This window comes from Mesoplodon densirostris, chromosome 11 (assembly GCF_025265405.1).
Source record: "Mesoplodon densirostris isolate mMesDen1 chromosome 11, mMesDen1 primary haplotype, whole genome shotgun sequence".
Taxonomy (NCBI): domain Eukaryota; kingdom Metazoa; phylum Chordata; class Mammalia; order Artiodactyla; family Ziphiidae; genus Mesoplodon; species Mesoplodon densirostris.
Window position 1 is genome coordinate 94373786 of NC_082671.1, and position 9088 is coordinate 94382873.

The window sequence follows — 9088 nt, forward strand, 5'->3', positions numbered from 1 at the left end:
ATTTGGATATATACATACTATATTTATCTAATCTATTCTTGTCCTGAAATCAAAGATATTATAAAATATAGGCCTTTATTATTGCTACAACTATTAAATTAATCTACTAATAAGTTCTGTGATAAAATTCATTACTTAACTTATTCAAATAATCAGAACTGTCAAAATTATCAACTTAGTAAGCAAAACCTTTGTTTGCCAACTTATTACCTAAATTAGATGAGATTAATGTAAAATTTTAGTTACATTTTTCAACAGCTCTCAACATATGCATTTTCTTTCACTGAATTTTGTTTTTATAATGTTAATATGCTCTATATTATATCAAATGTCTTCTTATAAGACTTAAAGCAAGACTTAAAAGCATATATCCCCTGTATTAATACAACCACTTTGCTTTACTGGATTTAAGTACCACAAACTGTTCAAAAATCAGTATATCATTCCAGTTTTCATCTAATCCAAAAATGTTTGTGGTGGTAAATCATGAACTTAAGCTGCGCTGTCTTTTACATTAAGATAAAAGCATAAACTGTCCTGAAAATACAATATCCAGGAGAATATTTATGACATCAAAAGCAAATAGCTGAAACCCTAAAACACTTTGATTACCATCTCTCATGATAAATACATAGGAAATCACTTCCCAATGTTTTTGTGCAATACTCATGTATAAACAAAACATAAATGAATCTTTCCAAAATAAAATTGTTAACACTTATTATGAATGGATTGTTCACTGGGGAAGGAAATGAGATAATTAGAGGGATATTTGGAAGGAAGTTATGGGAAAGACAAATAAAAGTTTTATTCATCACTCAGAATTCTTTGGTGTGAGAACTCAGCAATTAGAAAGGATTTGGCAAGACTAGTAAAGTGAAAATGTAATGACTTTAAGTTAGACTGGTTTCTGTCATGAATTCCCCACCTTCAAGAGCAAAGGGACTGAAACAACACGATAACTTAACCCCTTTCTGAAACCATGTTGATAAGCTTCTTCCAAAGTACACTTCAGTGAAAGACCAGTCCAGGACACTGAGCAACTCATGTAACTGCCACAAGTTCAGCTGCACATAGCATTACAGTATTAGAGAAATACAAAAGAGAGTTTGCCTTTTTGTGAGGCTATCACAAAAGAAAGTTTTATGCCTCAGAAACAAGTTTAACTGAAAGTGAATAGATAATATTCTTCAAATATTTGAATTGTGGTAATCTTAGTGAATTTATTTCAAAAGCATAAATTAACTTTGGATTTCAGTAACTATAGAAAGCAGTTTAAACATCCATAACCTTGATTATTAATATCCTCATTAAAAAAAACAAATATTTGCATTGATTATATGTGTGAATGTGTATTTTCAAAAGGATTGGCTCACTGCCCGTTGAGTAAATATGTAGGGGAAAGAAAATGTGTAAGGCATCAAAACAGACAGTTTCCTATAAGAACATAAACACAGAGGTTAATATAGTTCAATTAAATCTTTCCATAATGAAAAGGAAAATGGAAGTACATTATTATCAATTTGACTTCATTACATATGCCCTCTGTATTTCTTGAGAGGTTATTGAAGCAAACAAATGAAATAACTTAAAAAGACTTTGTGGTACTTTAAGTTACTAAAAGATAATCCCTATTGTTCAATAGATGTAGATAAACTTTAAGATTAATATCTTTGATTAATATAGCCAATATCTATAACAATCACCTTTCCTTGTTATCTACATAGCATACAAGAACGCTCATTAAGGAACACATTCATTTTTGTACACATAACCAAGGATATAATTGAGACTATTGATTTTATTTGGATGTTTCTTAGATAATATGTTGTACTGGATTTTATATCTAAGTTAACATTTTATTTTAACAGTTAATGAAATCCATATTTTATTTCATTTTGTTTTATTCTGTTTTGCAAGAAGGTGATTAGTAATTTTGGTGATTATATTATATATATATAATATTGGTGATTATATATGATTCAAAGAAATTTTTAATCAAGTTCCCTTTGTAGTTATAGTTCCCACTGACCTAATGATTTCTTTTCTTTCCCTGAGGGAAAAGGATATAAGAAATTGTGTAGGAGGGTCAACCAAGGTGATGACATAGAGGTTCCTGAACTCCCCTCATCCTACGAACACATCAAGTATACAGCTACACAAGGAGCAATTGTTTCCGAAAGAAATTCTGAAACTAGCTGAGTGACTCCTACACATTGAGCAAATGAGAAAATACATTGGAAGGCATAGGAAAGGCTGAGACACACTCTCACCATAAACCCCATAGCTCCACACAGTGCCATACAATCGGGAAGGAAGTCCCGACTCTCAGCTTTTCCCTGAGGAGTGAGGGGCTTGCAGCCCACATTTAGTACCCCAACATTTAAGACTCCTACCCATGGTACAGGTCCTCAAAACATCTAGCTCTGAAACCCAGAGGCTTGTGCTCATGAGAGCTATAAGGCTATAGCAAATAATGCTGCAACTGTTAAAAGGTACAAAAGCACTTGCTGCAACTATCCCCTCAGGGCTCAACACAGAGAGAACAGCCAAAAATGCACATGTCCCAGTCTTTCCCTGAAAGAGGTCCATCCACATACTTTAAAATCTGCCACCTGAGGGTCAGGCTTCTAGTTGAGCACATATTTAGGGGCTGGGTATGATCCTCCATAGAGACTGGGTAAACCAGTGGACATCTTACCCGCTGTCTCCCGTTAGCCTGCTCCCAGTTACCAGTATATCCCTAAAAGGAGTTCGTACACATGTTTGCATTCCAGTATATGAACTGCTGCATGTGGGAAAGATCCCAAGATCACATGGCTCTGATAGCCAGTGGTGCTTGCTTTCATGAGTCCCACGTGACTATAGCAAACAGAGAAGCAGTTCTTAATGGCTACAGGAGCATTCGTTTCACCCTGCTCCCCCAGCTATATACACAGGCCCAGTACAGAGGGAACATGCAAAAACCCTCATCTCCCAGTTTCTCCTTGGAAGGTGCCAGATGCTGCTTGAGGGTCCAGCTTCCAAGAAGCCTATATCTAGGTGCTGAATGTGATCTTCTGCTTTGGGGCACTGATAGGTCTTGGCACAAATTCATATACCATGATCAAGTGGGTTTATTCTAAAGATGTAAGGATGGTTCAATGTCCACAAATAAATAAATAAACATACAAACAAACAAACAAATAAATAAATGTGATACATCACATTAACAAAATGAAGAAAAATCTCAATTGATTCAAAAAAAGAATTTGACAAAATTATGATAAAAATTCTGAACAGTATGGTTGTAGAGTGAATGTACCTCAACATAATAAAGCCTGTATTTGAAAAGCCCTCAGCTAACATCATACTCAATGGTGAAAAGCTGACAGTTTTTCCTCTAAGATCAGAAATAAGACAAGGACGCCCACTCTCACCCTTTTTATTCAACATAGTACTGAAAGTCATAGCCAGAGCAATTAATCAAGAAAAAGAAATAAAACACATCCAAATCAGAAAAGAAGAGACAATATTTTTTCTTATTTGCAGATATCATGATATTATATGTAGAAAACCCTAAATACTCCACCAAAAAATTGTTGCAACTAAAAAACAAATTTAGTAAAGTTTCAAAAGACCTGAAATAGCCAAACAATCTTGAGAAAGAAGACCAGAGCTGAAGGAATCATGCTCCCTGACTTTGGATTTTACTACAAAGCTACAGTAATCAAAACAGTATGGTACTGGCACAAAAACAGACATATAGATCAATGGCACAGAATAGAGGGCCCAGAGATAAACCCACACATTTATGGTCAATTAATCTATGAAAAAGGAGGCAAGGGGCTTCCCTGGTGGCACAGTTGTTGAGAGTCCACCTGCCGATGCAGGGGACACAGGTTCATGCCCCAGTCTGGGAAGATCCCAAATGCCATAGAGTGGCTGGGCCCATGAGCCATGGCCACTGAGCCTGCATGTCCGGATCCTGTGCTCCACAACGGGAGAGGCCACAACAGTGAGAGGCCCACGTACCGCAAAAAAAAAAAAAAAAAAAAAAAAAAAGGAGGCAAGAATATGCAATGGAGAAAAGACAGTCTCTTCAATAAATGGTGCTGGAAAACAGGACAGCTACATGTAAAGGAATGAAATTAGAACATTCCCTAACACCATATATAAAAATAAACTCAAAATGGATTAAAGACCTAAATGTAAGAGTGGAAAACCATAAAACTCCTAGAGGGAAACATAAGCAGAACACTTCTGACATAAATTGTAGCAATTTTTTTTTCTGTCTTGTAAAAAAATGGAAATAAAAGTAAAAATAAATATGTGGAACCTAAATTAAACTTAAAAGATTTTGCACAGCAAAGAAAACCATAGACAAAACAAAAAGACAACCTACTGAATGGGAGAAAATATTTGCAAATGATATGACTGGTAAGGGATTAATATCCAACACATGTAAACAGCTCATACAAGTCAACATCCAAAAAAAAAAAACAGAAAAAAATACCTGTTTAAAAAGTAGGCAGAAGAACTGAATAGACATTTTTCCAAAGGAGGTATACAGATGGCCAACAGGAACATGACAAGATGCTCAGCATCCCTACATCAGTGAAATGCAAGTCAAAATCACAGTGAGATATCACCTCACACCTGTCAGAATGACTATCATCAAAAAGGACACAAATAACAAATGCTGGAGAGGATGTGGAGAAAAAAAGGAACTCTCATACACTATTGGTTGGAATGTAAATTGGTGCAGCCACTGTGGAAAACAGTATGGAGGTTTCTCAAAAACTAAGAATAGAACTACCATATGACCCAGCAAATTCATGCCTGGGTATATATCTGAAAAAAAACAAAAACACTGATTTGGAAAGATAAAATCACCCCAATGTTCATTGCAGCATTATTTACAACAGCCAAGATATGGAAGCAAACTAAGTGTCCATCAACAGGTGAATGGATAAAGAATATGTGGTATATATACAATGGAGTACTACTCAACCATAAAAAAGAATGAAATTTTACCGTGTACAACAATATGGATGGACTTAGAGGGTATCATGTTAAGTGAAATAAATCAGACAGAGAAAGACAAACACTGTATGACATCACTTATGTGGAATCTAAAAACTACAACAAACTAGTGAATATAACAATAAAGAAACAGTCTCACAGATATAGAGAACAAACTAGTGGTTACAAGTGGAGAGAGGGAAGAGGAAAGGGACAATATAAGGGTATGGAACTAAGAAGTACAAACTATTATGTATAAAATAAACAACAAGAATATATTGTACAACATAGAGAATATAGCTAATATTTTGTAATAATTATAATTAGAGTATAACCTTTAAGAATTGTGAATCACTATATTGTACACCTGTAACTTATGTAATATTGTACATCAACTGTACTTCAATAAAAAAAAATTCTGTAAAGTTGCAGTATACAAAAATCAATATTCAAAAACCAGTTGTATTTCTATACACTAATAGCAAACTATCAGAAAGATAAATTAAGAAAACAATGCCATTTATAATAGTATCAAAAAGAATAAAATATTTAGGAATAAATTTAATGAAGGAAGTGAAAGATTTATTCACTAGAAACTGTAAGACATTGATAAAGGAAATTGAAAGAGAGGCAAATAAATGAAAAGATATTCCATGCACATGGATTGGAAGAATGAATATTGTTGAAATGTCCATACTACCCAAAGCAATCAACAGATTCAGCATAATCCCTATCAAAATTTGAATGGAATTTTTCACAAAATAGAACAAAAAAATCCTAAAGTTTGTGTGGGACCACAAAAGACCTTGAATAGCCAAAACAATCTTGGGAAAAAAGAAGAAAGTTGGAGACATCAAATTTCCTGTTTTTAAACTATATTACAAAGCTATAGTAATCAAAATAATATGGTATTGACACAAAGACAGATATATAGATCAATGAAACAAAATAGAGAGCCCATATATAAACCCATATATAAATGGTCAATTCATTTTTGACAAAGATGCCACAAATACACAACAGGGAAAGGATAGTCTAATAAATGGTGTTGGAAAAACTGGACAGCCACATGCAATTGAATGAAATTAGACCCCTATCTTAAACCACACACAAAAAATGAACTCAAAATGTATTTAAAAATTGAACATAGGATCTGAAACCATAAAACTCCTAGAAGAAAACACAGGGTTCAGCTCCTTGACATTGGTCTTGACAATGATTTTTTTGAATATGATACCTTGCAAAGGCAACAAAAGCTAAAATAAGCAAGTGGGACTTCCTAACTAAAAAGCTTTTGTACAACAAAGGAAACTGTCAACAAGATGTAAAGGTAACTTATGGGATGGGAGAAAATATTTGCAAACCACATGTCCAGAAAGGGGTTAATATCTAAAATATAAAAGTACATCAAACAACTCAATAGCAAAATACCAAATAACCCAATTAAAAAGTGGGCAAAGTACTTGAATAGACATTTTTTTCCAAAAATAAGACATACAAATGGCCAACAGGTACATGAAAAGTGAAGGTGCTTAACTTCACTAATCATCAGGGAAATGTAAATCAAAACCACAATGAGGTATCACCTCATGTTTGTTAGAATGGCTGTTATCAAAAAGCTAAGAAATAACAAATGTTAGCAAGGATGTGGAGAAAAGGGAACTCTTGCTCACTATTGGTGGTAATGTAAATTGGTATAGCCACTATGGAAATAGTATGAAGTCTCCTCAAGAAATTGAAAATAGAACTACCTTATGATCCAGCAATCCCACTTCTGGTATATAACCAAAGGAAATGAAATCATTATCTCAAGGAGATATCTTAGTCCTGTGTTCTTTGCAGCATTATTCACAACAGCCAAAGTATGGAAAAAACATGTGTTCATCAATGGATGAATGGATCAAGGAAATGTGATACATATATAAAATGGAATATTATTTAGACTAAAAAAGGAAATCCTGCCATTTAGGAAAACATGGATGCTACTCAGTGGAATAAGCCAGACAGAGAAGACAAATGCTGCATAGTATCACTTACAAGTGAGATCTAAAAAAAAAAAAAAAAAAAAGTCAAACTCATAGAAACAGAGAGTGGAAAAGTAGTTGCCATGGGCCGCGGGGTGGGAGAAATAGGGAGAGGATGGTAGAAGTATACAGGCTTTCAAATATAAGATGCATGAGGATGAAATGTATACCATGGTAACTGTAGTTGATAAGACTGTGTTGGGTATCTGAAATTTGCTAAGGCAGCAGAACTTAAGTGTTCTCATCTCCCACCCACCCCATCCCTGGCAACAAAGTTAATATGTGAAGTAATGGATGTGCCAATTAACCAAATGGGGAAAAATGCTTTCACAATATATATATGTATATAAAATCACATTACTCACTTTAAATATCTTAAAATTTTATTTGTCAATTATACCTCAATAAAGCTAAAAAAAAGAGTCTTAAAAATTGTTCTTATAATAGAAAATTTCTGTGAGACAATTTTGTACAAAAGTTGTGCCAACTTACCATTTAAAGTTGCTACTAATGAACAGAGGGTCCTGCTTTTTGAATCCTCATTAAGTGAAGTCATGGAATTATGATTAAACGCATCTACATCCAGTCATTTCTGCACTAAGAGAAGCTACAAAAGCAGTAGTCTCTTTGAAATTCATGTCCAACTACAAACAAAATTGCCTCTGTCAATCCCCCAAAAGAATGGGTGTGGGAGGAGTCACAGACATACTTGGACTTATAAAAATAAAGTACTCTAGTAATCAATATACAATTAGACATTATTGCATTGGAGCTAGAATCTAGGTGATACTATCTAATGTTGTATGATAATTTAAGTAAAAAATAAAGGGGCCTTCTTGACTGTTTTAGGTTCCTTGGGAACCTGAAATTTCTTCCTTTTGGCTTATCTTAAAAGAACCAAAATTATGCTGTTCCTAGGAAAGGGATCACTCCCAAGTCTGGTAAATGTCAAGAATAATAACAGAAGAAAATAATTATGAACTATTAGTTTTATATGGAACAAACCAAGGATAATCATTTGGGTGCCTTTCTGACTAATTAAATATAAAGCTTAAAATTATTAGGGCTGTCAGGGCAACAGATACAACTTATGGGTTTCTCATATAAATTTTAAAAGATGCACCCCTTTGAAAGAAGTAATTAAGAAAAGGCACCCTTCTCTGGAAGAGCAATTAGGAAAAGTTGACTCCTCTGAACAGGAAAAAATTTCTGCTTTTCCCTCCCAGTTGCCTGAGCTCTTTGTGAGCGCCAGAGTCTCTATATGAGCGCATGGCATTATGAGCTGAACTTGGGCTGCCTTTAGCCACCATCCCCCCTTCAGCCAGGCACCTTTGCAAGGGACATAAACTGCACAACTATTCTCATGGCCCTGACTGGCATCTATTCTTTGACTCCTAAATCAAATAAATCTTTCAGCTCACTGGAGAGAAATACGGTACATTTACTTTTAATTTTGATAACAAATGAAAGTTTAATTTATTCCTTAAAAATAACTCCTGAAGAAAGAGTTAAATTCTTGGGATACACATCTCACCTCAGAGAAGCCTTCCTATACTCCATTTCTCAGTTACTTTCTATTACTTTACACTGTTTCTTATATTCATAATTCTAATTAACATCTCAAATGATCTGGCTTATTTACTTTTTTTCTGATTTCTCCTTCATTTTCAACATAAGCTCTATGAAGGCAGGGGTATTCTCTGTCCTTTCATCACTTTATTTCCAATGCCAATTGCAGTTATCAGAAAATTGGGCTACGTAATGGAGAACTGAGCATCCATTAAGTGTCCATCAAATGTTATTGTTCTTGAACTCATATTTTAATTCATATGTTGTAGAAAGGAAGGAGGGAAGGAAGGAAGGAAAGAAGAAAAATGTTAATAAAACAAAGGGTTTATCTTCTCTATAGTCAGCAAGCTAGTTAAGGAAACTGATGTTTACAATCCTGGTGGAAGGCCTAAGACAGAAAAACATAGCTATTGTCTTGGGAGAAGTATGGGTGACACTTAAAGCCCTAAGAGTCCCCATTTTCAAACTGAGGTTGGTCAAATACATAGAGA